The following is a 23,666-nucleotide window of genomic DNA, read 5'->3' on the forward strand; positions in this document are numbered from 1 at the left end:
AATGTTTCAGGTCAAAGATCTGTCAGGCAGGAGAGTTCCCTCTTGCTGGGGGGAGAGTCAATATTTTGTTCTATTCAGGCCTTGAACTGATTGGATGAGGCCCGTCCACATGGGGGAAGGCAATCTGCTTTACTCAGTCTACCAGTTTAAATATTAATCTTGCCCAGCCTCTCGCTTCCACCTTCTAGTCACGAGTAGGATCTTTACTAATGTCTTCCCCTCCTTTCCCAAGTGACATTGACTCCATAGGGATGTTGATGCCATCATCCTCTCTTTCCCCTGCAGGAAGTGGCAGTGAAGCTAGAATCTCAGAAGGCCAGGCATCCTCAGTTGCTGTACGAGGGCAAACTCTATACGATTCTTCAAGGTGGGGTCAGCATGCCCCACATACGGTGGTATGGTCAGGAAAAAGACTACCATGTGCTAGTCATGGATCTTCTTGGACCCAGCCTCAAAGACCTCTTCAATTTCTGTTCAAGAAGGTTCACAATGAAAATAGTACTTATGTTAGCCGACCAGATGATCAGGAGAATTGAATATGTGCATACAAAGAATTTTATACACAGAGACATTAAACCAGATAACTTCCTAATGGGTATTGGGCGTCACTGTGATAAGTTATTCCTTATTGACTTTGGTTTGGCCAAAAAGTACAGAGACAACAGGACTAGGCAACACATACCTTACTGAGAAGATAAAAATCTCACTGGCACTGCTCGATATGTTAGCGTCAGTGCACATCTTGGTATTGAACAGAGTCGCCGAGATGACATGGAGTCACTAGGATATGTTTTGATGTATTTTAATAGAACCAGCCTGCCATGGCAAGGACTAAAGGCTACAACAAGGAAGCAAAAATATGAAAAAATTAGCGAAAAGAAGATATCCACACCTGTTGAAGTTTTATGTAAGGGGTTTCCTGCAGAATTTGCCATGTACTTAAACTATTGTCGTGGGCTGCGCTTTGAGGAAGTCCCGGATTACATGTACCCGAGGCAGCTATTCCGCATTCTTTTCAGGACCCTGAAGCACCAACATGACTACACATTTGACTGGACAACGTTAAAGCAGAGAGAGCACAGCAGGCAGCCTCTTCAAGTGGGCAGGGTCAGCAGGCCCAAACGCCCACAGGTTTCTAAGCATGAATCAAGGAACAGAAGAAGCAGAGCAGATGATCGGAGCAGCATTTGTTTCTCCCCAAATCTAGACATTTTAGTTCATATGTACACTAGCCAGTGGTTGTGGACAACCATTTACTTGGTGTAAAGAACTTAATTTCAGTATAAACTGGCTCTGGGCGGCATTGGTGACGCTGTGTCCCGAGTTGTAGCCGCTGTAATTGTGAGTATTAACTGAGATAGCGAAACGTGGCGTCCAGTCTTCTATTGCATTTTTTCAAGTGGAAAAGTAAACTAAATGGTTGACACACAAATTGGTGGAGAAATTGTGCATATGCCAATTTTTTGTTAAAATCTTTTGTTTTGAACTGTACTGCTTTGAGATCTCCTTTCAGAAGAATGGCATGAACAGTCTTCAGCCACAGTTGTGATGGTTGTAAATGCTCACAATTGTGCGTTCTTAGGGTTTATCCATCCTGGGCTTTGCAAGTTGTTCACTTAAAACATTCTTAAAATGGTTGGCTTCTTGTTTGCAAGCCAGCTGATATGGTAGCAACCAAAGATTCCAGTGTTTGAGCATATGAAAGACTCTGCCTGCTTACCTGTGCTAGAAATAACAGCATCTAAAGTGAAGACTTAAGAAAAATTTAGTGACTACTAGATTATCCTTAGGACTCTGCATTAACTCTATAATGTTCTTGGTATTAAAAAAAAGCATATTTGTCACAGAAATTTAGTTAACATCTTACAACTGAACATGTATGTATGTTGCTTAGGTAAATGTAATCACTGTAAATATCTATATGATCTGGGATTTTGTTTTTATTTTGAAATGGGAGCTTTTTTGTTTACAAGTTCATTAAAAACTAAAAACTGAAAAAAAAAAAATGTTAGTCTTACCCCCAAACACCCTCACAGTCACATAAGAATAATGTTTGTCCAGTGGGGAGGGTATAGTTCAAATGGTAGAGTGCATGCTTAGCATGCATGAGGCCCTGGGTTCAATCCCCAGTGCCTCCATTTAAAATAAATAAACCTAATTACCTCCCCTTGCCAAAAATATAATAATACAATAATAAAAGTAAATAAATAAGTAAAATATTTAAAAAATAATGTTTGTCCAAACATCTGGGTACCCCATGGCCCAGCCAAGTTGACATATAAAATTAACCATCACATTAGATATGATTTTGGTTTTTTTTCCATTTAGCTCTAGTCACACTGGGATTGATTTTGATATATGGTGTAAGGTCCCTACCTAAATCTAAGCTGATTTATTTTGTAGATAGCTAACCAAATATCCCAATACTCTACATTGATCATGCCTTTTCATTTCCATTGATTTGGATTTCAGTTTAGTCTTAGCTTGACAGATGCTCCTCCTTTATCTTAAAAGTCTTATGTTTTTCTTTTTTTTTTTCAAAATAAGAAAATAAATACTTTATTTAGTATGATAAAATTCTTAGAGCCCAAGTTTTGACAGTTGTCCCAGTAGTGTTTCTTAGAGGAGAAAGATCCAGTCCAGAATTACTCATTGCGTTTGGCTGTCATGTCTCCTTGGTCTCCTTCAGTGTGGAATAGTTTCCTCAGTCTTTCCTTTATTTTCTTGACCTTGGCGCTTAAAAAAACCTTCTTATATTTACTTACTTACTATTCTTATTTTTTACTGAAATGTAGTCAATTTACAATGTTAGTTTCAGGTGAACCTTGGCACTTTTGAAGATTACAGGGCAGTAAATACTGTAGGATGTCCCTCAATTTGGGTTTAACTACTGTCCACTTATGTTTAGATTCAGTGTTTCTTTTCTCCTTTTAAAAAAATTTTTTCCCCTCTTTTGTGGGGTAGAGGTCATTAGGTTTATTTATTTATTTATTTTAATGGGGGCACTGGGGATTGAACCTAGGACCTTGTGCATGCTAAGCATGCACTCTACCACTGAGCTATACCCTCCCCCTCAGTGTTTCTTTTATATAAAAAATTTTCTAGGCTATTTTGCCTCATATGGCCAATGGCTTGAAGAAGCAGATAAATTCTCCCTCTGCAGAAAAGAAAAACAAACAAAAACCCACAACTTCAATCTCTGGCAGGGCACCACTCTGCTAGAGCTCTCCATCCACATGATACAATATCATTAGTAACTTGACTTTGTGTGTTCCAAAAGAGCAAGAATCTGGATGGACTGGGTTTGGGAGTCACAGAAGAAGGATGTGTGAGTGGTAGTAGGGTTTGGCGTGGAAAAGCAAGCAGTGGGAGTCTAGGAGGAATATTCGAAAAATGTAGGCCGTAAGTTAATGGTGAACAGAGTAGCCTAAGAACTGGTTTGGGGATCAGGAAAGTTATCAGGTTACTTGCTGCCTTCATTTCTGGATCTGTGAAATGGGTTTTCCTTCTCCAGCTCCCTCCTTGTAGACGTGGAAGACTGAGAGAGCGTTGCGTTGTGTTCGGAATTCTTTAAAGTAGCTCCAGAGAGGACTACAAGGTACTTATTCATTAAGTACAAAACTCTTTCATCCCCCACCCTACCCCCACCTGGAGACCCTGGTTATAAAGAAATAATGTAATAACTGTGTTGCAATGGGTTTTCCCTCTGGTCTGTTTCTTATTCCTCTAGTGTAAAGGCATGGATGTTTAGACCTCAACTGAAGGCATTGATTGGGAGGGTTTCTCCCAGAGTTGGCCCACTTGGAAACCAGGTAATCTGAGCTGGAGAAAAAAGACGAAAACCCCCAGCTTGTTAGCACACACGACACAAAGCTTTTAACTCAGATCAGAGAGTTCAGTTGTTGGCCGTCATGTGTGAGCCGGAGGCTGAAGGCAGTTGAGTTCGGTTGGAAAGGGGATGGCGGGAATACGCTCACCTTTCCTCAGAGCGGAGAGTTTGTTGGGGTGGGTGGAGGGGGGAGTGAAGGAAATTGGCCAAAATGGGGAAGGAGGAGCTAGAGAAGGGTGCAGCGTGCTAAGAATGTACTTGACAGTTATCAGAAGCTGCGGCTTCCTTTCATGGAACCCTGGCTGTTGCGTTGGTTGATGTATTTTCCAAACTCCAGACTCCTGCGCTTCAAGACTGTGGCTTTAGTGATTATCCAAGTAGTACTTTGCCCCTGTGCATAAATGGCCAATTACTTCAAACTGTCAAAAGGGCCTAGGAGTCTCAAATAAGGATCAGTTCCCCAAAGTCAGGGAATGAGCTGACCCAGTTTTAAAAACCTCCAGGCATAGAGCTGGAGAAAGCAAGGCTTTGTGTGGGTATATGAAGTGTAGGGGAGGAATGGAGTCTTTTATTTTGGAAAAAAAAAAAGCTATATAGAGATAAAATTCACATACTTCATAATTTACCCATTTAAAGTGTACGTTCACTAGTCTTTATACGCAGAGTTTGTACAATCAGCCCCATAGTCGATTTTAGAACATGTTATCACCTCAAAAATCACTAGCAATCATTAGCAATCACTTCTTCTTCCCACCCTCCCACCCCCAGCCCTAAACAACTGTACTTTCTGCCTCTGTAGATTTCCCTATCCCTATTCTGGTTTTTCATATTGATGGAATCTTTTAATACATGCTCTTTTATGATTGGTTTCTTTCGTTTAGCGTAGTGTTTTCAGGGTTCATCCATGTATCAGGATTTAATTCCTTTTTGTGGTTGACTAATGTTCCATTGTATGCATATGCTACTTTTTGTTTATCCATTCATCAGTTTATGGACGTTTAGGTTGTTTCTACGTATTGGCTATTATGAATAACGCTGCCATAAACATTCAAGTACAAGTTCCTATGTAGATGTATGTTTTTAATTCTCTTGAGTATATATCCAGTGGTGGAATTGCTGGGTCATATGGTAATTCTATATGTATCTTTTTGAGGATCTACCAAACAGTTTTTCAGAGAGGCTGCATCATTTTATATTCCCACCAGCAATGCACAAGAATTTCAATTTCTCTGCGTCTCTACCAATGCTTGTTATTTTCCATTTTTTTGGATTACAGCCATTTTTGTGTGGGTATTAAGTGGTATCTCATTGTGATTTTGATTTGCATTTCCTTAATGACCAGTAAAGGTAATTTTGTCATATGGTGCAGAGTATGAGTCTCACTTCATTCTTCTGCATGTGGTTATCCAGGATCATTTGTTGAAAAAAATTATTCTTTCCCCACTGAATGGTCTTGGCACCCTTGTTGAAAATCAGTTGAGCATATATGTACTGGTTCTTTTCTAGACTCCTAATTTTATTCCATTGATTTATGTGTCTATCTTTGTAACAGTATCACACTATCCTGATTATTGCTGTTTTGCAGTAAATTTTGAAATTGGAAAGTGTGAGTCTTACTTTGTTCTTTTTCAGGATTGTTTTGGCTATTTTGCTCTCTTAAAACTCCATATGAATTTTACAGTTATCTGGCCAAATTCTATAAAGAAGCCAGCTGGGATTCTGATAGGATTTTTTGTTGAATATGTAGATCAGTTTGGGGAGTGCTGCCATCTTACCAATGTTAAGTCTACTGATCCATAAACATGAGATGTTTTTTCATTTATTTAGATTTTCATTAATTTCTTTCAACTCCATTTTATAGTTTTCAGGATCGAGTATAAATTTTGTATTTCTTTTGTTAAATTTATTCCTAAATATTTTATTCTTTTTGATGCTATTGTGAATGGAATTGTTTTCTTAACTTAATTTTCAGATTATTCATCACAAGCATGTAGAAATACAATTGATATTTGTACATCTTGTGTCCTGTGATCTTGCTGAACTTGTTTATTAGTTCTAATAGTTTTTTTTAGTGAATTTCTTGAGATTTTCTACCCAAGGTCACATCATCTGCGAATAGAGATAGTCTTACTTCTTCCTTTGCAGTCTGGATGCCTTTTATTTATTTTTCTTGCCCAATTGTCCAGAGGAATGATATCTTAAAAGTCTAGAAAGACCAAAATGTCCTGGAACCACCTCCGGAAAAAAAGCTCAAAATTGTACCTACTGTGTGCTCAGATTTCTACGAGGTGATCACACATGCATCCCATTATCAAAAACAAAAAAAGAAAAAGATAAAGAAGAAAGGAAAAAATATGAAGAGAGAGCACTCACTGTGTCCTAAAGATCTAGCGAGAATGCCCTTCTCCGCTTCTTGAACTAATCCATTTCTTTTTCAATGGGGGCTTATTAAAAGGACTTCTTTTTGGCATGTTCTTCTCTAGGCCCCAAGGACATGGTGCTGAATAGGAGTGGTCGGTACTGAGCTCCAGGTCTAGAGGGAAATAGACAAGCCAAATTGATAATTATGTGCTCATGAAAACAGGACAGTCTGTGGAAAGGATGTACAGAGAGATATAGGAACATAGGTGAGGGGAAATTGGGGGATGAAAAAGGGAAACAGTTTCCCATAGGAAGCAGACTGGATTGGGACATCTTGAAAATAGACAGGGGGCCTAAGTGTGTCACATGCCAAAGCCCCAACTGGCCCTCTACCATGACCCTTTCCCTAGTGATTTCTCCTTCCCTATTTGGCTAGTGTGCAATTTGGAGTGTGTGGACCCCTCAGCACGAGTCCCCAGAAGACCCTGGATAACTGACCCATAGTGTGGAAACTGTAACTGGTGGAACTGAAAAATCCTAGGTCTTAAAACTTCAACTTCAGGGTCTTATCTTGTCAGCAATAGACCATGGTACCTCCCAGACGCATTAAAACCTTTGGTTTTTGAACTATATTCAATTTCTTGTAATAACATAAAATGGAAAAGTATCTGAAAAAAATATGTATGTATACGTAGAACTGAATCACTTTACTGTACACCTGAAACTAACATTGTAAATTAAATATACTTCGGTAAAATACAAACATTCCCCCCCACCCCCAAAAAGCCCCTTTGGCTTCAGATGTTTAATGAGACTCCTTTGAAGGCTGCTCACGTTTAAGGCATACTAGGGGATGAGGAACCATTCTAGTTTGCTGGGGACTGAAGGGTTTCCTAGGATGCAGAACTTTCCATGCTGAAATTGGAATAGTCTCTGACAAACTAGGATGGTTGGTCACCCAACAATTTGACATTTTGATGGTACATTGGGGGCCTGTTCAACTGAGCAAAGTAGACACTGGTGGCCACCTAAGGCAGGATTTGAACTAGGGCCCCTTGCCCTGAGTAGTGCAGAGCGCCGGAGAACATAGTCACATGACAGTCACAGGGAAGAAGGCTGCTAGGGAGAGAAGGATGATGAGGATGAATAATTTCTCTCAAGAGGCCAAGGGGAAGTCATATTTATGCTTCCTGGGTGGCCCTGGCCATTCTTTCTCTGTTTCTCCTCTCTCCCATCTGATAGGCGTTAGCTTTGGGATCTTGGGCAGATCACTCAGCGCCTCAGGATTTCTGTGCTGAAACAAACAGGAGATGAAATGAGACCCATCCGTGCGGCCAACCTTCTGGGACCTACATTTTGAACCTGTGAGACACTTAGGGAAAGAAGTTCTGTGGAAGGTGGGCGATGAGTGCACTGGATTCTGCCTTTGATGCCTCATTCTCAAATTCCCCAGAGCTGATGAGGCACTTCCTTCCTGAGCTGCACCCTTTCCAGTAAGTCCCAGCAGCCTTTAGGAGAGGGCAGGCTGGGCTAGCTCATCAAACCCACCAGAAAGTCTTGGTCCAGGGCTCTGGAGAAGTCAGGGGCTGTGTCCTACCCTGCCAGGGTGTCTGGTTTCTGGTGTGAGGAAGAATGAATCACAACCCTCTCCCACCTGATCTACCTGCCTATGAGCTGGTAGTGGTGGAGAGGCACCCTTATTGACTAATGATAATTTTTTGATGACTCCGAGCCACCTCAAATGTCTTACTCTACTCTCTTGAAAGTGCTGATTACAGAATGGTGCCCTCTGGTTTCCTAACTGGACCAAATCCACGTCAACACGAGAAAGAGAGAGAGACAGACAGAAAGAGAGAGACAGTCAGGCCCACATGAGATGTCTATAATTAATAACCCTTGAAATAGAAAACTCCCACCAACTCTTTAGAAGTGACTCCATTTTATGAAGAAATCTTTTTCTCTCCCTTTTTTCCCCTTCCTCCACTCCAGATGTTCTTCTTTTGCTGCAGGAAGTCCTTATCTGATCCCTTAAGCACGAAGCGTAAGCCCCCCCCCCCCTTCATGAACCTCCTCTGGCTAACCCGGGCCACCCCATCCCTCCCTTTTTCGCATTTCTGGCATGTGTGGCTGGGGCCTCTACCCAGTTCTTCCTTACACACAAGCTGAATTGTTTTCTGATAGTTTCATGGACATCAGTCTCCTCTTCCTGAGAAGGACTGCCGTTTCCACAAGGGCAGGGCCAGGGCTGTGCTGTCTGCCTCACCTGTGCATCCCGGGGGCTTGGACTGGGCGCGGCAGGAAGAGTGTTCCCGGTAGAGTGTTCCCCTCACCTGCCGCCAGCCAGTTCCTGTGCTCCTGGGGCTGCCCATCCCCCTCTAGGCCATGGAGGTTACATTTAAACTTCTCCCACACCCTGATCTCTTGGATTTGTTATCCTGGCAGGTTGGATTGATTCACCCTGCCCTGCTCATTCCTTAAGGCTATTGTGTGCCAGGGTTGGACCTTTTTCCTAATTAGGATAATAAATCAGAGACTGGCCAGTGAGTGGCCTTTCCTTAATGAATGAAAAGCGCTAAGGTCGCCCCAAAGACTGCTTATCTCCCTGGTTCTCTTTTGCAGAACGATCAGCATTCTGTTGCTAGGAAAGCCGCCGGTGTCATGGGGATGTCTGATTGCATTTACATACTGGAGCTCCTTTGATTCTCTATTCTGGCGCCAAACTTCATTTTAATTATATGGGGGGAAAGCTAACCTTTTTTATTAAGCCAAGGTGGATATTAACTATTATCATTGGCATTCTAGCAGAAAAACTCACATTCAAGAGAGAGTTCACTTCCTGCATTCACCTGGGGAATCTGTGGCGTGGCCTCTGGGAAGCCAGCTGCAAGAGGGGTAGGCCCCAAGGACGCCCCTGCTTCCCACTGAGGATGTGGGGCCACCTAGTCGGGATCATTCATTCACTCATTTTATTTTTTATTGAAGTACAGTCAGTTTATAATGTGTCCATTTCTGGTGTACAACATAATGTTTCAATCATACATCTACATACATATATTCCTTTTCATATTCTTTTTCATTATAGGTTACTACAAAGTACTGAATATAGTTCCCTGTACTATGCAGTATGAACTTGTTTCTGTATTGTGTCTGCAAATCTTGAACTCCCAGTTTATCCCTTCCCATCCCCTTTCCTGTCTGATAACCATAAGCTTGTTTTCTGTGTCTGTGAGTCTGTTTCTGTTTTGTAAATAAGTTCATTTGTATTTTTTTTTTTTTTTTTTTAGATTCCATGGCTAAGTGATATCATATGGTATTTTTCTTTCTCTTCTGGTTTATTTCACTTAGAATGACAATCTCCAGGTCCATCCATGTTGCTGCAAATGGCATTATTCTATTCTTCTTTATGGCTGAGTAATAGTCACATCTGTATATACCACAACTTCCTTATTCAGTCATCTGTTGATGGACATTTAGATTGTTTCCATGTCTTGGCTGTTGTAAATAGTGCTGCTGTGAACATTGGGGTGCATGTATCTTTTTGAATTAGAGTTCCCTCTGGATATATGCCCAGGAGTGGGACTGCTGGATTATATGGTAAGTCTATTTTTAGTCTTTTGAGGAATCTCCATACTGTTTTCCATAACGGCTGCACCAAACTGCATTCCCACCAGCAGTGTAGGAGGGTTCCTTTTTCTCCACACCCTCTCCAACTTTTATTGTTTGTGGACTTTTCAATGATAGCCATTCTGACTGGTTTGAGGTGATACCTCATTGTAGTTTTGATTTGAATTTCTTTGATAATTAGCGAGAGTGAGCATTTTTTCGTGTCATTCACTCACTTTTTACTGTGCATCTACTGCATATTTACAAACAAGAGCACATTTTCTGTCTTTATATCCCATTTATGTTTTTTTTTCCTACACATGAACCCTGGCTTTTCTAATTCTTAAATTCCTATATACCATACACCTGGTTAATCGGCCCTCTTTGGAGTTCATATATCGTTGGACATTGAGAGGAAAATTTCACCTTCTACAAGTCAAAACACCCCTGAGGGGCCAGCCATGGGGAACCCCTTGCTGTTCCCTGAATGTGTCATGCTTTCCATGAAGGCAGTGCTTGGTGCAAGCCCATAAAAAGTCCTGGGGACTGACTAATGCTGACTCATCAGCGGGCAGCAAGGGGGCATCCAGCTCCGAGGTGGGAGGGCACCTTAACTAATGTGAGGGCACCTTGTGTGACCGGCCTGCCTCCCCAGCTTTGTTAAGGAAGCCACTGTATCCAAAGAAGTGGGTGGACTTTGCCATTTTGCTCTGTGTCCAGTACTATCTAGTCCCTCTGACAAATATGGGTAAAGGTGCAACCGGTAATCAAAGTTTCATCTTTTTCGTAGAGACTTGCACATTTGGAGGTAGACAAGGCTCATTTGCAAATGTTTCAGTAGTCCAGGCAAGGTTAGAGAAGCTTTTTTTTGGGGGGGGTGGGGGGCAGATAATTAAGTTTATTTACTTATTTATTCTTAGAGGAGGTACTGGGGATTGAACCCAGGACCTCATGCATGCTAAGCATGCGCTCTACCACTTGGACTATACCTTCCCCCCTAGAGAAGCATCTTTGATTTTAGTTTGAACTTTGTTGTCCCAGTGCCCCACATATGGGACATCGTCATAACAGAGCTCCCACTGCCTACAATTTTTTTTTTTTTGAATCAACAGGCGCTTTGCCCTGAGTAATACAATTTCTGTGCTATCTGCGTGGCCTGTTTCTTACAGAATCAGAAGACCAACTCTCTTCAAGACTTTTTCCTACCAGTTTGGATGCTGTTTTGATCTTTGCTTTGGTGGCTTTCCAAACACAGGCAGGCACCAACAGATCTGCCTGCAGGAAGCTGCTGCAGATGTGGGGAGAATATGAAGAAAGTGTGAAGCCAGAGGAGGGAGGTGCTGCACCCCGCCTGGCTCGCCCGCTCAGTGTAGGCTGGCTGGGTTGGCAGCGGTCTGACCAACCGCAGGGCCCGAGGGCACTGCTCGTTTGGGCCCAGGCCAGGGCCGCAGCCTTCTGCCTCTCACTCTTTAACCCCAAAGTTCTGTTCCTGGCGGGGAGGGTATAGCTCAGTGATGGAGCACGTGCTTAGCATGCACGAGGTCCTGGGTTCAATCCCCAGTACCTCCATTAAAAAACTTAAAATAAATAAATAAATAAATCGAATCCCCCCCGCCCCTAAAAAAGTGCACAAGAACCAAAGTTCTGCTCCTTGTAAATGGACCAGAGGCACAACCCCATTTCTTTCAGAACGTCTGATGTTTATTCTGCATTTGCATGTGGAGAACTGAGGAGGTAGGTGAGGAGAACCCGACAAGAGTGTGTGGGACATTTCAGAGCCGTCTCCCCTGCAAGGTTGACATGTAACTCTTCAGGAAGCCCAAGTCCCTCATTCATCCTCTGATTGTTGGACTAAGGGACCTCAGCCTCAGCGTAGCTTCTAGGCCAAGGTCCCACCAGACTAGCTCAAATCCCTTTTGTGGGAGGAGGAGAATTTGGACAACTCTCCACAAATATCCTCAGAATAAAATGTTAGTGGTTGTTACGGATGAGTTGTGTCCCCCCTCAAATTCATGTGTGGAAGTTCTAGCCCCCATTACCTCAGAATGTGACGATATTTGGAGATTGGACATTTAAAGATGTAACTCAGCTTAAGTAAGATCCTATGAGTGGGTCCTAATCCAATGTGACTGGTGTCCTTCGAAGAAGAGGAGATTAGAGACAGAGGGGGAAGACGGCCATGTGCAAGCCAAGGAGAGCGGCCTCAGAAAGAACCAACTGCAGACACCTCCACCTCAGACTTCGGCCTCCAGAGCTGGGAGGAAATCTATTTCTCTTTTCACACCGCCCAGTCGCGTTTGTTACGGCGCCCTAGCAAACGAATACACTAGGTCTGGTGCTCCTTATTCCTCTGGAACTATGAACCTTTCGGCCAGCTCCAGGGGTTCTGTGAGAATTTTTTTTCAGTTCTTCATGAGCTCTCAAAGGACATTGTCCTTCTCGCCCATTGAGTTTTACCAAAGAATTTGTGTCTCACTTTTTTTATTCTTTGCATTCTTTTCTTCTTGGAATACTGGGGAAACCTGGGCCTGGGAGTTAAGAGACTGAAGCCCCAGCTCCAGGAACATGGTGGTCAAGCTGTGTGACCTTGGGGAGGTCATGCAGTCTCCTGGGACCTTGGCCTCCTGGCCCGTAAAACCGAAGACTGCTCCCAGCTCTGACAGACACTACAGAGAGTCCACCATCGACCTCACGCTGGCCTGTCTGGCGAGCTCTGTCTTTTCTCAGCTTGCTGATTTCTCCCATTCATAAATTGGCTAGAAAATTCATTCTTGCCAGTATCTGCTGGGGAGGCCATCAAAACAAAAAATGTCCTCTTAGAGTTCACATGTGCTAGTGAGCCAATTGCAGGGGTTAGATCTGAAATTCTAGAGCTGTGAGTTAAATTCTCAGTGCGACCTCTGTCTTTGTTCCATTAGGCAAGTTGATGAATTACTTCTTGTTTCAACATGGACAGTGGCTGAGGAGAAATCAGATGCTCCTTGAAAATTGGATGTAAAACTGTGCAAAAATGGACTAATGATCTGCACATCCTGTGAACCTGGCATCTATTCAGGGACACTTTTATCGTTTTGGTAGCCTGGTTTGGTCTATGGTTTGCTGTTGAGCCTTGATTCAAATGAAGGATGAATTGTCCTCCTTTGTCACTTTCCATGTGCAGCTGCTCAGTCCAACCTTGGAGCTCTCTGTCAGCTTACTTGTTCTAACAGGGAACAGACAAGCCAGAATGACACACTCCTTGGGCCCATCCCAGGCATTCCCCACCTAAAGCCAGAGGCCACTAACCATTTGTCTCGTGAGTGTCCAGTGGCTTCATGCTTTGCTGCGTGCCTCCTTTAATTCTGTTTGGCTCATGAAGCTTCGTAAATTTAAATACTTCCTGTGTCTTCAGACACATGAGGGTGCACAGTATCCCCTACAAGAGGACTACAGGACCCAGCCTGAGACTCCAAGGAGCTTACAGTTTTCCCAAGAAGATAAGATACTTACATGGAACAATCTGAGAACTATCAAGATGAAGAGCTGTCTGTCGTCTTTTTTGGGCTGAACAGAGGCTCAGGTGCTCAAACAGATGATCCAGTCGGTGAGTCCCAAGACTGGTGAGGAAGGAGAGAAATCAGAGGTGGCTGCAATGGTCAGGAAGGACTTCAAAGAGAAGATGTGGGCCTTGATCTGTTCTTGGCAATTTTATTTTATTTTATTTTTTCCCATTTTAAAATTGAAGTTTAGTTTATTTCCAATGTTGTTTTAAATTTCCGGTGTATAGCAGAGTGATTCATATATATATGTATATGTGTATATATATATTCATATATATGTGTGTGTGTGTGTGTGTGTATTCTTTTTAATTACGAGGCTACTACAAGCCATTGAATATAGTTCCCTGTGCTATACAGTAGGACTTTTTTTGTTTATCTATTCTGTATGTAGTAGTTTGTATTTGCCAATCCCAAACTCCCAATTTATCCCTCCCTCCCCCCTTCTCCCCTCTGGTAACCATCAGTTTGTTTTCTATGCCTGTAAGTCTCTTTCTGTTTTGTAAACAAGTTTGTTTGTGTCATTTTAAAAGATTCCACATACAAACTATATCATATGATATTTGTCTCTCTCTGTCTGACTTAACTTCATTAGTGCATCTCTAGGCCCATCCCTGTTGCTGCAGATGACATTATTTCATTCCTTTTTAATGCCTTAGTAGTATTCCATTGCATATATATACCACAACTTCTTTAACCAGTCATCTGTCGATGGACATTTAGGTTGCTTCCAAGACTTGGCTATTGTAAAAAGTGCTGCTGTGAACACTGAGGTGCATGTATCTTTTTGAATTTTAGTTTTCTCCAGATATATGCCCAAGAGTGGAATTACTGGATCATAGGGTAAGTCTATTTTCAGGTTTTTTAAAATTTTATTTTTAGTTTTTTTAAGGAACCTTCATACTATTCTCCATAGTGACTGCATGAATTTGCGTTCCCACCAACAGTGTAGGAGGATTCCTTTTTCTCCACACCCTGTTCTTGGCATTTTTAAATGGGATGGGTGATACTACGTATGTGGGCATTTCAAGCCTTGGAGGATCAGGAAGAATTCCCTAGACTCTGATAGATGTGAGACATTGGGTTGAGGGGAGGTAAGAGTTAGTAGAGAGATGGGGCAGAGATGCAAAGAGGACTTGAAAAAATAGCTTGTTTCATTTGGACTGCGCGAGATGGTTTCCAAACAAACAGCCCTCCCCTTTCTCCATCCCATGCCTTTTTCAGTTTCCAGACCCTGACGTCATGACTTGGTGCAGCTGCAGTTATGTATCTTTTCCTTTCCGCTTGACCTCCCCCAGCTAAAGTACCTCTTTCTTGGCACCCAAAATGGAGTGCACTGCCAGTGGAGCAGATGAAAGATTGATTTTGGACTGTCAGCCCTGATGGAAAGCTGAGGGCCCTTGCAGGGCCTTCCCTGAGGCAACCGCTAGAAAAGGGTGGCTCTTCTGAGAGGGTGAAATTGGGATGCCTGTAAATCCCTTCTCTAGAAAATGGACACTGGTAGACCTCCTTTCTTCCTGAGTCCGTCAGGACTGTGACCCCCTTTAGATGGAGACCCAGGGCTCATTCCCTTCCAGTGGGACAGGGATGGTGTTGTCTTGGGAGTGAGTGTGATGGGTGACCTGGTGAGGTCTGAGAACTCAAGGGAAGAGAGGATGCTGGATGGGGCCACGACCCCTGTCAAGCTAACATAGGAAACCAGGTATCTAACAGGAGAGAACAGATTTTCTGTTTTACCCTGATAGGAAAGCCACTTCCTTGGAGGATGTCAGGAGCCATGGAACTGTTGTTATTGAAAATACCATCAGGAAGGATTCTGGGTGGGTCCTGGCCTTTGCTAGGTAGCGCAATGGACTCATGACCTAATAAGAGTTTCATCAAGATGATTAAGATGATTATCTCAGGGGCCGTAGAAATGGCACCTTCCCAGAGCTCTGCAACACTGCTGTAAATTATTTCATTTATCCTCATTTCTTCCCAAGATAGGTGAGAAGGGGAGGGCAGGCCCAGAGAGGGAAGAGCACAAGTTGATGGAAAACATGATTTCCTTTCATTATGCTGCGTCCACCTGCATTATTATTCTTGGGCGGTTAAGGGGTGCCGTGTCTGGTCACCACTTTAGTTGTTCTGATCTGACTCACGTAGTACGCCAGGAAGGGGTGACCTCGGTGACCCAGGCAACTCAGAAAGTCAACTTTGCTGCTTCCCAGCAGATAACTGAACAATCCAGGTGGGACAAGAGAATCTGGGCTGGAGTTCTGACATAGAGGGGGAAAAAAAGGCAGTTCACTTGTTTTGTGACCTTGTGAGAATGTGCAAGATGGCATGGAGGTCAAGGGCAGGGGTGTGGGATTCACTTGATTCACAGCTGTGTCCCTTGCTTAACAGCTGTTATGCTCTCGGCCAAGTTCCTCAGCTTCTCCAAGCCTAGTTTCTTCATCAGTAAAATAAGGATAATAACACAAATCCAATACTGGCTTTAAAAACTTGATGAGACAAATATGCATGGCCCAGGGTGGTCAATCAGTAAATGATATGGCCAGTAGTCACACTTATTACTTATAGCTAAGACTTGGATAGGAAAGATATTTTGTAGATTTAATGAGATGGGCCATTTGCCAGAGAAATTCATTATAATACTTGTTATTAAAAGCAAATCAATAAATATCAAAAACACTGGGTGGAATTATGGGTAGGGTAGCTGCCCTGGGTCCCTCCTATGCTGGCTACACCTGGCAATAACCTCTGAGCCCTGGGCAGCTGACCGAGGCTGGCTACCTGGCCTCCCCCACCATGACCAATAAGAACATAGTACCCTGTTTCTTGCCGGTAGCTAACACAGAAGGTCCAAGCTGGAAACTATAATATATGCACTCAAAGGATATTTACTGATCGCTTGCCATGTGCCAGACACTGTTGTAGGAGCGGGGGATCCAGCGGTGAACAATCCATGTCCTTGACCCCGTGAAACATACATGGGAGCACCTACATGTAAACAATTAAATTAACAAGGTCATTTCCAGTGGTGATGAGGGCTGTGGGGACATCTCCTTTTCCTCCAGACACATATGTCGGGGGCTTTGTCATAGCAAAGACTTTTGATGATGTCGAATGTGGCTTTTAAGGCCACCAGGGCCAGTTCCATTGTGCCCACCTATGTACACATGGGACTCCAGGGCAAAGTTTCTGACTTCTGAGACACACAGGGCCCCCAGGTCCTCTGAAATACAGAGCCACCACTGAGCGTGGGAGAGCCTTGGAAAATCCTTTCCCCTCCTCTTGGGATCATGTTAACAGCACTTACATCCTAAAGGGCCCCTTTGCAGTAAAATTTATATGTTTCCACCCAGCTCAGTCCTTTCCTGTCTCTCCCGGTTGCTCAGGCCTCTGTGCTGTTTGAAGGCTTAAAAATGTGTGGCGTCCTTGGGATTACATGTTTCTTAGTCAAACAGAAATATGCTCCTTCTTTTTTTCCCTCCAGGCAGAAAAATATCTCTGGAAACATACACCAACCAATGCCAAACGCCTGGGAGTCAGGAAGAGTGATACCTGCCAAGACTTTTAAGTTGGGTTTTCATCCAAAGTGAAAATTAGGGAGCTGGCTCTCCCAGGCTTTGGATCTGTGACACAGGAAGCTGAGAGGGCCCCGAACTAGAGGTCAGGGGAGCTTGAGTTCTTTGGAAGTTATTAGTCACATGACACTGGGCAAATTTCTGAGTATCTCTGGGGCTCCATTTCCTTATCTGTGAAGTAAGACAATTCAAGGATTGTTGTGGGGGTAAAACGAGGTAACGGCTAGTCTTCAGGGAATCAGCTGTGAAGCAAGCAGGCTAGAGGGGTGGGCAAGGGCTGGAGGGATTGAGAGGTGGGTGGTGTTCGGGATGCCAGAATCTTAGAGCGAACAGTGACCTTCAGGAGGAGCCAGCCTGTGCCAGTATCTGTGGGGTCACACCAGTATCCATGGGGGTGGCTGAAGTGAGGGCAGGGGGGTTCTGAGCAGGGCTCTAGCTCTAGGGCCCAGTTCCAGAGTGAGGGAGGCAAAGCAAGGCATTAACCAGCAATGGAGGGTAAATGTGGAATGTTCCAGGTTCCCAAGGGGGCTGGTACCTGTCGGGCAAGGAGTCAGGGCCCAAGTGGTGTGTGCTGGGGCTCAGATTTAGCCTCCTTAAGGGTATAGGCAGAAGGGAGGGTATAGCTCAGTGGTAGAGTGTGTGCTTAGCATACATGAGGTCCTGGGTTCAATCTCCAGTACCTCCATTAAAAAAAAAAAACAAATAAACCCAAAAAACCAAGGCAGAAGGTGGGTTTTTGGCCTGAGGGCTCCTGTTCAGAGTCACAGGGAAGACTGCACATTGCAATTTGGAGCTTTGGTAATTTAAGGCAGTGAGAAGAACTTGGGAGGCCACAGTGCAGTGGGGGGGAGGGGGTATGAGGTGGGGATTGGGCTCCTAATATGCTGTCAATTCTGGTTAAAATCAGCTCAGGACCTTGGGCTGTGCTGGCAGGCCCTTGGGAACTGTGGCCAGCGTGGGACCAAGGCACATTGATAGGTGTGATGTGGAGTACATGCTGCTGAGATGGTAATAATAGTTCACATGATTGAGTCCATTCGACGTGCTGAGCCTCACATGCATCATCGGATTTGATCTTATTTAATTTTAATGTTTCTAATAAGCCTATGAGATAGCCCCCATTTTACAGATGGACAAACTGAGGCACAGAAAAGTTAAATACCTTGCCCTGGGATTATAGCGGTGGAACTGGGATTTGAAAGCAACTTTCTCTGACACCAGAGCCAGTACTATTATTATGATCTTACTAAATAATAGTAATGAATAATGACAAAACGGTAACAACAATAGTAATTGCAGTGGTGATTGTTGCTCTGCCATGTTCCGTGGAAGCATTGATCCCATCTGCTCCTCATGCAACCGGTGACATCGATGTGGTCTCTATTTCACAGGTGAGAAAATTGAGACCCGGGGAGGTAACTTGCTCAAGGTCACACAGTGGTAAAAGGTGCAGCTAAAACTAACACCCAGGGCTGTCCGTCTTCTTAAACCCTAGAGACTGGGCTGTGATCTCCTCCTTCCTTGAGAGATGTGGGGTTTTTTTTTTCTTTTAATGGGAGCACTGGGGATTGAACCCAGAACCTTGTGCATGCTAGGCATGCGCTCTACCTCTGAGCTATACCTACCTGCCCAGAAGTGTGTTCTTGACTTGTTAAGCTTGCTCATAGTGAACTAATGGCCCTTGAAGGAAATGAAAGCCCTGAGTGTCTAGTCTTGAGCCAAGGGTCCTTTCCTTTTCACCTTTCCCTCAAGGACCACTGCCTTTGCAACACTCCTTGCCCCCGACCCAGTTTGGGCATTGAGAAACTTTTTGAAAACACACACACACACACACTCTCTCTCTCAGGCTGGAAGTTGGAATTCAAGCAGAAGAGACTTCTGCCGGGAACAAGGAAACCCTTGTCTGTGAGGAGCATAAAATTCTTTGAGTGAGAATGAAGTAAGGGTGTGGAGCGGCTTCCCCGAGGTGTTTGTGAAGAAAGCAGACCACAGCGGCTGTTCTTGCTTCGTCCAGGGTAACGACAGACCATCAGGCACACCAGCCAAGACCTGAGTTAACTTTGTCTTCTTAAATATCAGGCTCCTTGATATATTATTGAAAAGAATAGATAGATATTTGACAGCTATCACCCATCCATTTATTCATTCCTATGCAAAATCTGGTTTTTATGGGTCTGAGTAAATCTGTCTTTTGCATGATTGCTTTAATGGCAAATTTATTACTCTGTATCTGCTCAAAGTTTGCATGCCCAGCCCTCGAGCCACAGTCACAGGGCTGGACAAACTCATCTTCCAAATCCCCATCTGGTTCCTAGGACCTTCTCATGTGCCTGGACGGAGGCACCTGTAGGTGTGGTGGGTTACTTGCACAGAGAAGGACATTCTGTCTTTAAAAAGAATGTGAAAACGCAGAACACAGTAGTCCTAAATTATAACCCAAAGTATAAAATGAGTATCTATGAGTGTGCCTTAATATAAATAATTGATTAAATAAAGAAATGGGGCAAAAGGGGAGGGTATAGCTCAGTGGTAGAGCACATGCTTAGCATGCATTTGGTCCTGGGTTCAATCCCCAGTACTGCCATTGAAAAATAAAGAAAGAAAGAAATCTAATTACCACCCCCCGCATAACTAAAAAAAAAAAAAAAAGGAATGGGGGTAAAGAGACACAACTCCTGTGCAGAATACCAAGTAATTTATGTAGGCACTCCACCCTCCAGGAGGTGGAACATAATTCTTTGTATTCGCTTCCTGTGTCTGCGGTAACATTACCACAAACTTGGTAACCTAAAACAACAGCAATCTATTCTCTTACGGTTGTGGGAGCCAGAAGTCCAAATTCAGGGTCACGGAGCTGGCACCAAGGTGTCTGTCGTCTGTGCTTCCTCTAGAGTACCCCTCGGGGGTAATCCGTCCTCTGCTGTTGCAGCTGTTGGTAACTGCTAGTCGCGTTACTCCCATCTCTGCTTCTGCGGTCACACTGTGTTTTCCTCTTCTGTGTCAATCCTCCTCTGCCTCTCTCTTATCAGGACGCTTATGATTGCTGTTAGGGTCTATTCAGATAATCCAAGATCATCTCCCCATGTCAATATCTTTAATTTAATCACAGTTGCAAAATCACTTTTGCAGAATTAAGTAACACTCCCAAGTCCTGGGGATTAGGATGTGAACCTATGTGGGGGCCGTTATTCAGTCTACCGCGCTCCCCACTCCTTAAGTGTGAGCTGTGTATGACTTGCAAAGAATACAGTATGAACAGCGGGGGAAAGTGTAACTTTACAAACACGACCTCAGCCAGGTGATCAAGTTCAACATCAGTTACGCTGAGAGAAGGTATTCTTGATAAGATGTAATGAGAAAGGCACTTTCTTTCTGTGATCTTCCTCCCCAAACTGCATAACCTGTCTAATCAAGAGAAAACATCAGGCAGATTTTAATTAAGTCACATTCTACAAAATGCCTGACCTGAACCCTTCAAAACTGTCCAGATCTATGAAAAACAAGTGTAGTCTAGGACCATCTCAGCCAAGAGCACCCTGAGGAGGCATGAACAGGAAATGTAGTCTGGTACCCTGGATGGGGTCCTCAAACAGAAAAATGACATTTGGTTAAAAACTAAGGAACTTTAAACAAAATTTGAACTTTAGTTCATAATAATGTATCAGTATTGATTCTTTAATTGTAACAAATGAACCTTACTAATAGAAGATGTTAATTATAGATGAAACCGGGTGAGGAGTGGAGGGGAACTCTTTGAATTATCATTGCAATTTTTGAGTAAACATAAAACTATTCTAACAAATCAAGTTTATTTAGAAAAAAAAGAATATGGAAGCACAATATCTGAAGACATGAACAGCTATTGCACAGAAGAGGAAATACACATATAACTAATAAATGCATGAAAGGAGGCTGAGCGTTGCCAGCATTGGGGGAATGGAAATTCACTCCACTGTGGATTTGCACATCCCCTAGGTGGGCAAAAATCAGGAAGTCTGACAATTCTCAGTCCTGGAAAACAGCTGTTATTCTCTTACAAAGCTGACTATTTGCACGTCTCACCAATTCTGCTCCCAGACATACATCTGAGAAAAACTCGTGTACATGGTCACCAGGAGGTACAGGATTGCTCACAGCAGCACCGGATGTGATAGCCGAAAACTGGACACAACCTGGGCAACCATCATGGAGAAAATAGACAGGTGAACACTTGACCACCTCACATTTGCTCCTCAGCCCGCTTCTTGCTGGATCCTGCCTCTACTGCTCCATTGAAGCAGCTCTGCCCGGGACACAGGTGACCTCCATGCTGCCAATGCACTGGCCGCTTCCCCACTCTCTTACGGGACTACTCACCAGCATCCAACAGGTTTACTTTCCTTTCTCCTGTTAGAAATAGGCACCTTCTTTAGCTTCCTGGATCTGCTCTCTTCTGGTTCAAACCCCTTGGCAACCCCTTCCCAGACCCCTCGGTCTCATGCACTTACTACCCAGTGTCACCAATAGGCTGATGACTCCTTAATTTATATCTTCAGCTTTGACCTCATGACTGAACCCCAGATTCAAAAATACAAACACATACAAGACATCTTCACCAAGATATGGAAAAGTCATCTTAAACGTTAACTTTCCCAAACAGAACTAAGGCCTCCTCCCCAAATGGATTCTGCTCCAGTGTTTCCTGCTTTGGTAGTTGGCATCACCATCCCACACAGCTGCTCAAGCCGAACATCTAGGAGTCATTCTGGATTCCTCCCTTACCCCTCATACCTCTGTCTCCAGACTGTCAGGAAACTCCGTCAGTATCATCTTCAACAGCACAGCTCAGACGTGGTGTTGAGCTCCACCTCTGCTGCATTGTCCAGCTTTCATCTCTCACGTGGACATTGGCTATGGATTTCTATCAGGATTTGCCAATTTCCCTCTTATTTTCCTTCAATCTTTTTACAACCGTCAGAGTGTTTTTAACTGATGTTAGTGGAGTTGCTTCCTTAATTTTATCTGATGGCATATGTACATTTTATTTTTATTTATTTATTGTAATGGCGGTACTGGGGATTGAACCCAAGACCTTGTGCACGCTAGGCATGAGCTCTATCACTGAGCTATACCCACCCCTCAGAGTGTTTTTCAAAAAGGTAAATCATCATGTCATTCAACTGCCTGAGATCTTTTAATGGTTTCCAATGGACTTAGAATAATATCCAAAATCCAGTAGGGTCTGTAAGACCTGAAACAAACTGTCTCCTGCCAGTCAAGCCACTCCCACCTTGTATCGCCCCCAGCCTGCCATGCTGCTACATCGATCTTTTCTTCTCTTAGTTTCTTGACCATTTCATTCCATTGTTATCTTGCCAGGTTCTCATCACATTGCTGATGTCTTCCTGTTTACTTCTTTTCACCTTTCTCAATCTGTCATTGTCTTATTTATTGCTTTGTTTACTTGTTTTTGGTTTATTTCTCTCCTCTGAATATAGACGCTCCACGTGGGCAGGGATCTTTACTTTCTGCTCCCTTCTGTATTCCCAACATCCAGGACTATGACTGGAACATGGAAATCCCTCAATAAATATTCACCAAGATTCATTTGAATGAGTGAATAAGTGAATGTGCCTCATCTGGGGCCTCAGATGTAGATAATAATGATATCAACTCAAATGCATCAATTTCTTTCTGACCAGGGCTTTCTTCTGAAGCTGCCCTGAAAAGCTCCAATGGTCTTCTGGTCCTGGCGACTCACCATTCCTGAGTGGCTCCAGCTCCCTTCTCCAGCCTCCACTCCTGCCCGCCCTGGGCAGATCTCTCCCCTGCTCCAGTCACACTCATCTTACTCTCTTTTTCAGCCAGTGTATCTTTTTTTTTTTTTTAATTTTATTTACTTTTTTGGCAGGGGAGTATAGGGAGAGGTAATTAAATCTATTTATTTATTTACTTTTGGAGGAGATACTGGGGATTGAACCCAGGACCCTGTGCATGCTAAGCATGCACTCTACCACTCGAGCTATACCCTCCCCCCTCAGCCACTGTATCTTTATAAATGCTTTATCCTCTGCCCAAATGCCTCCTTTCAGCTGAGAAGGAATTCTCCAGGACCAATCCAAGCATATTTTCCCCTTTGAGAGATGGTCTTTTCCCTATGCAGAGTCCTGGAGGCCCCCTGCCGACTTCGGAGTTCGGAGATCTAAGGCCGTGGCTTAATTTGGCCGTCTCATTGCTATTCTATGAGCTCCTTTGGGGTGCTGACTCATCATTGTATTCTTTTTTTTTTTTTTTTTTAAACAAATTCGATGTAATTAGGTTTATTTATTTATTTTTTTAAGTGGAGGTACTGGGGATCGAACCCAGGACCTCATGCGTGTTAAGCATACACTCTACCACTGAGCTGTAACCTCTCTTCCCCCAGTCATTGTGTTCTTAAAGTATGCAGTGCGTGGTGAGTGTTGGCACTTGGTGAATAGCTGTTGAGCGAGTGACTGAAGGAGAGAAGGCATAAGTCTCATCTTCTCCGGCTACACGCCAAGGAGAAGGGAGGTCTCCGATGCTCTGCAGGAAGATGCGCGTCTGCAGCATCCCTGAGCGAGGCAGACACCAGGCTCTTGTTCCCAACCTCTCCAGTAGAGGAAAATAAACCAGTGTGAGGCAGTTGGGCTGAGACACTGTGTTTTCTCTGTCAACAGCTGGCATGAGATACGGGCAGCGCTCTGGTGACGAGGGCTCCTCAGCCTGGGAAACCTCAGGAACGCACCTGTACACAGGTGAGGTCAT

At 43.7% G+C, this 23,666-nt stretch overlaps 1 pseudogene; it reads left to right on the forward strand.

Annotated features, from left to right (window-relative positions):
- Positions 1–289: 289 nt before the first annotated feature.
- Positions 290–1,950, forward strand: LOC105075832 (casein kinase I pseudogene; annotated as a pseudogene).
- The last annotated feature ends 21,716 nt before the right edge of the window (positions 1,951–23,666 follow it).

Source organism: Camelus bactrianus, chromosome 15 (genome assembly GCF_048773025.1).
Source record: "Camelus bactrianus isolate YW-2024 breed Bactrian camel chromosome 15, ASM4877302v1, whole genome shotgun sequence".
NCBI classification, from domain to species: Eukaryota; Metazoa; Chordata; class Mammalia; order Artiodactyla; family Camelidae; genus Camelus; species Camelus bactrianus.